The sequence below is a fragment of the Lepisma saccharinum genome, chromosome 14 (assembly GCF_977018435.1).
Source record: "Lepisma saccharinum chromosome 14, izLepSacc3.1, whole genome shotgun sequence".
In the NCBI taxonomy this organism is placed as follows: domain Eukaryota; kingdom Metazoa; phylum Arthropoda; class Insecta; order Zygentoma; family Lepismatidae; genus Lepisma; species Lepisma saccharinum.
Genome location: NC_139242.1, coordinates 60301176 through 60307175, shown reverse-complemented (window position 1 = coordinate 60307175; position 6000 = coordinate 60301176). Strand labels below are relative to the sequence as shown.

The following is a 6000-nucleotide window of genomic DNA, read 5'->3' as shown; positions in this document are numbered from 1 at the left end:
ATTTCTCCTTGCCTCTTACAGCCATTCTGGCAGTGTTGCCAAACCTGATGCACATAAAAGAGCAAAATTTCAAAACTGAGTGAAAACTTTCAAGGAACTAGATTTACGAAACTGTATAAAGTGCCTGCTGGGGTAATTTTAGGTGTCAATTGAGTGGGGTTGTGGGTGAGGGGGCGCTGTTATTACCGTCAGGTTTAAAGTGATAGCAATTTATTCTAAGTTTTCACCGTCTAGATCCGGTGGCATCACCCATCTCAATGATCCAGCATGGTCGTATGAAATCAAATCCCGGATAAATAATATTACATCCTCTTCACGTCAGCCAAGGCGCTATAAAGAAAAAGTAGCTGGGAATGTAAGATGGGGTGGTGCGACGCATCCAATATAACAAGATTACGTCACGTGCAAAATGTATACTTATGACAGAAGTTGTGTATGTAAGCCGGAGCCAGTGATGGCATAATAGTGGGGCAGGTGCCATAGTTCACAGCCAAACAAGTGCACGAAAGAGCCAGATCTGGCTCCAAAAGAGCGAAGCTTGCAACAGTGACTAGCAGCTGCCGAAGAGAGAAGGACCTAGGGGAAATTGTCCCTCTCCCCCTTAAGGAGTACTTGCAAAGAAGTGTCAGGTCGTTACACATAAAAATGTAGGATTTGATAGTGAAACCTCAAAACAGTAACTCAGTGCAAAGGAACTTTTTTTATTAATCAAAATAGGCACCAGTCGATGCTGTGCACTTCTCCGAATGAGATACAAGTGCATTAATGCCACTTTGTTAGAAGTTTGACATTGTGGACTGTTAGCAAGAGTGGTGGATGTAGAAGAGCCTCATAGTACATGATCTGTAGTTTTTGTGCTGTTGTTCTTGCCACATGGGGTTATCCAGGTTCTTGACTTTTCCAAGTTCTCGCATGTACCGGGAAACTCTACACCCAATATCGTGCTCATGTCCCTTACAGTTTGGTTAGGGTCAGACTCCACTAGTGCATGCAGTTTGCTGTCCTCGGTGGCTGCTAAGGCATGTCCATGTGGTTCACTTTCAAGGGTCATATGGTGGGATCGGGATTTTTTGAGCTATCGCTGTGTAGTTCATTCATTTACTGTGCCAGGTCCAAATGATTTGTTGATGTTCCAATCTTATTTCCACTCATTGCTCACTTTACTGTTGCATGGACATCTATATTTAAAATTGGTGGACATATGTTGACAGATTTTTAACTTAGTACATGTCTTGATGTATTAGGACCCATTTTTTTTGGCAACTATAACTGTGGGATTAGGTCATTTGCAATTCATTTACATTTTTGATAAAGCAATTAGATGAAATAGCATGCAAGAGCAATAATAAATATCAGTCACTAAATAGTGCCTAATAGTTGAAGTCAGGGTTCAAACCCTGGATGACAGTCAACGTTTGTCTTCTCTTGGGGGGAAAAAGTAGTGTAGTCCATTCTGTAACAGTTTACTTGGCATTATGCAGAAAAGTAAAAACATAAAATGACTATCCACAAACTCGAAACATGCCTTGCAGTATGAGAAATATTGTACCATATACTACGTAATCATGTTGGATACAGACAATTTGTCTATCACAAAATTTACTCTGTAGTTCAGTTGTACTCTACAGAAGTGAGTGTCTTCTTGAATTGTCTCAAACATGACATATCACACATACCCCCCCCCCCAAATGGGTACAGAATTTTATGAAAGAGATTGCCACTCTTATTATTGACTGTCTATGATGGCATGTTGTCTTGAAATGCCTATGGTAGAACTTGGAAACATACTTTTTGGAGTAGACTTGAGAGATCATGAGGTAAGTATAGACCATGCACAACCAACTTACTTTTGAGTGAATTTCCTTTCATTCAGCAGTATTAACACTATAACTAGCTCAGCTTTATTGAATTGAGTGTCTGCATAACCAGCGTCAGCACAATTTAAGATCAAGAATATTTTTTACCTCATCTTCATATCCTTTAGATGTCTTCATATGGGATGGAATGTGAACATTGAGTTTCATAATTTGCTGGGAGGTGGAACTAATAATAAGGAAATGAAAAAGTTGTCATGTATCTGGAATGGACACAAATTTGCACAGAGATCAAAGGTGCTGAAATTGTGGGTTTGCCAGAAACGGCATTGGTATGGAGTGTCACCACCTCGGGTATGATATCTGGTTGAATCAGTCTTACAACTTTTGAAAAAATTGAAATAATATTTCTGACAAGGTCCTGCACCATGGCCATGCAGTCTTAAGATGTCATGCTTTGGACTCCGGCTAAGGGATATACACAGGTTCTAGTCTCCTGGGGGAAGCATAACAACTTTTCTCCAGAGATTTCGATGTGTGTATGGGACCGGTAGCCACCCACGCTTGTATGAAAACTTTGGGAGCTACGATTGAAAAACCTACGACGACTGGGGATTTGACATGCTGACCACATGTCTCCCACTTCGGCAGGTGTGCGTGAGGCCGACAGTTGGTAGACCCTCACGAGCTGTTGTGCTACAGGTTATTATATTTCTAGCAAAATTATTTTCTTTACATCACATGAATTATGGAACTGCTATTCTGTTACAAGTAAGCATACAAAACACGAATTGCAATGAAAAAAAAAAACATGAACAGTAGCTACATTGAACTTTTAGATCAACATTGCAAGAAGATTAATATGCTCTGTGCAAAATTACCACCAATTTCTTATAATTTTCCCTTATTTAAAATCTGCGTTCAGAAAAAAACCCTAAAAATTCAACTTCTAATCTAGCCGTTAAAACTTAATTTGAATATAGGTGTAACAGTTTGTAAAACTTAATTTATAAAAATGTTAAAGATTAAGATATAAAATAAATTTAAGACTGACTCTTTGAACTAGCTTATCATAGATTCCAACTAATATCCCTGGAACTGTGTAGTCATGTAATGGAGAGTTATTACACAAGTGAATCATATCCGCAGCATAAGCATAGACGTGCGCAGACCCTTTGATTGGGGGAGGGGGGGGGGCCATAAGTCTTGATGCAAGTTCAGTGGGGAAAGAAAAACCTAATTTTTTCTCACTGTATATACATTATATATATGGTCTAATGCAGCAACATAGAGGCACCATAATGAATAAATAAATTGTCTGAAATGTGCTGTGCTCCTTTTCCTCCAAACAATTGTGTTCATGCATTTAAGACAAAACTGTTTAGCAGCAAGAGCCTGAAGTACTTGGTAGTTATAACTTCTCTCTCTGGTAATTTACAATGCATTACAGAAAATAATAGAATTGCGAGCGAAACGAGCAAGAAAATTTTTAGATCCGAATTCTTGCAAACTGAAAACAATATTGATTTAATATGGCACAAAAAATGTCATTCTTTTACAGTTGTCTCATTTCGGCACTCGGGACCAATTCCCACCACCCCTAGCAACGGCTCTGAATTTGACGAGACTGTAAGAAAGCAAATATTGCAAGCGAAGCGAGGAAGAAAATTTTACAAAATTATTTTTATTTGTACAAAATTTACATAGAGGGGGGGGGCAATTGCCCCTATCTGCCCCCTGCAAGTGTTCTTTCCCGTCTGGAAGAAATAATTCAAGAAACATGAAAACAAATTACATCTTTAGTATATTTTTGTCCTGCTACTCTTAGATTCTACTAGCCTTGCTTTCTTTTACTCAATGTTGACCCCCACTTGCCCCCTCCCTCTAGAATTGAAGAAAATTTTACAAAATTATTTTTATTTGTACAAAATTTACATAGAGGGGGGGGCAATTGCCCCTATCTGCCCCCTGCAAGTGTTCTTTCCCGTCTGGAAGAAATAATTCAAGAAACATGAAAACAAATTACATCTTTAGTATATTTTTGTCCTGCTACTCTTAGATTCTACTAGCCTTGCTTTCTTTTACTCAATGTTGACCCCCACTTGCCCCCTCCCTCTAGAATTGATTTCCATCCAAGGTTTGGGAGGGGCAATAATAGTATAATATCGTTTAATAACAGCGATAAGATTCCTCTACACTAAATTTCTAGGTGAAAGTATAATAAGGTAGGGACATAGACGTCTGGAAGGATGTCCATGGTTAGGGGGGTGGCAATTCCCCCCCCCCCCCCCCGTTCGCATGCCTATGAGCAGAAGATAGTTTCAACAAATGAATATGGGAAAATTCAATCCAGAAAGTGTGAACAGCACAGTGTAACATGATGTGCAGTTTATTTATTTCAGTTTCCAAGAATGGTTTGCTTTTTAAATGTATTTTTGGGTAACATATTTTCATCCTTTCTAATATTTTCTGCCTTACACTTTTTTTACACAAAATTTGAATACTGGGTCTGGACTGGTAGGTTTTACGTGCATGCAAGCTTATGGTTGTGGCAGATCAGTAGTAAAATTATATTACTAGATGATCACATGTATTAAACTGCAAATTTTAATATCTGAATAAGTTATCATTTATAGTAGGGATGTGCCGAAGCCAATTACAGATGTATGAAAATCAGAAAAAATTGACACATCGGCATCAGTATCGGAATTGGCAAAAGTCCGATATTTAAACCAGTACAGATTATAATAGAGTTTTACCTTCATAACAAGTTTTATATTCTACTTTTGTAAGATTTATTGAAAATTTACCTGCTGCATCAGTATTCATTGATTGAGTGTTCAGTGTTGCTGAACAGATTTGAGATAAGAGAAGAAGTAGGTTACTTCCTGAAGTGCTTCCAAAACTCGTGTTTCTGAAGTTGAATCTGGCAGAACAGGAATTCATTTTACATTTCAAAGAATTGCCTGTGTACTAATGTTTAATCTCTTGAGAATCCATGTTCTTCTTAAAGGTTCACATAACATTTTGTAGATGCAAATGTACATTGAGAATATAGTATATGTATATACATATGATATGCAATAGAAATGTACATAGCAAATTTATTTTTGTCATGCTGAAAATAACATCCCATTTCTGTTTAATAATCTTATGTATCGGTTCCAAAAATTATCAGTGAGTACATCGGCATCGGTAAATTTTCAGCTTCGTCACATCCCTAATTTATTTTACTTCTGAATTTTATTCAAATTATTATGTTTGCTTCAAATTGCCTAGATTCCTTTTTGTTTATGAGATCTGAACCTGTGATGTTTTAATACGATCTGAAAAAGTAGGTTTTGATGCTATGTGATCTAAGGATGGTCACATCTTTTGTCAACCAGAACTGTTGCCTTCATTGCATATCCATACTCAGAAATAACAGGAAATTGATAATGGCAATCGCACATTTTTCTGATTATGGTTGATATTCCTAGATATTGTAAAAACAGTTTTGTGTATCATTCTGAAAGGTTGTGGGTAACTTTTGTGATGACTAATACTATGCTTCATTAAGTCTTGAATGACAATTGTGGTTGTGCTTTAGCAAAAATGAACGTCTGCTTGCCCCACCCCTCCTTGCAATGTCAACATACCATTGAAAGACTGATGGACCTTGAACTAGCATAAGTGATGGAAATGTCACAAATCACCACCAGGTAATCTTCAAATTGGCGTTGAAGAAGTGTCTCGGGAGATGACAATTGACGTAAAGTTCATGCCAGTGAACTTAGTTGCTGCAGCATGACACCATTTTGGTGCACGTTTCCATGGTCTGTCAAATGGTTCTTGGAGTGAAACAACATGGCATTTGTTCCATACTTCCTATCATGCTTGGTGCAACTTTTATAATAAATTGCATTATTGCTCAAAGTCAGCACAAATCTGATATCACACCTTCCCTTCTATGTAGGAGTATCACTACAGGATAATTTGTTATGATCCTAGGATGCCTTTCCATTTTTAAAAAAATGTCTGAAAGATTACCTGATAATTTGGTAGCACAATGCAGGAAGAAATCTGAACATACCTTTTTTTGTTCGCTGGCCTACACCATTCTGATTTGTTCGATGTAATAAACTACCAAATGTGCCAGTAAGTCTTCATATGACTTTTAATATATTGAAAACTCAAATATGCTGAC

General features: G+C 37.5%; 1 protein-coding gene across 1 annotated transcript in view; it reads left to right on the top strand.

Annotated features, from left to right (window-relative positions):
* Nucleotides 1-6000, top strand: part of LOC145998937 (uncharacterized) — a 128734-nt gene that overhangs the window by 84212 nt on the left and 38522 nt on the right. The window lies entirely within an intron of this gene.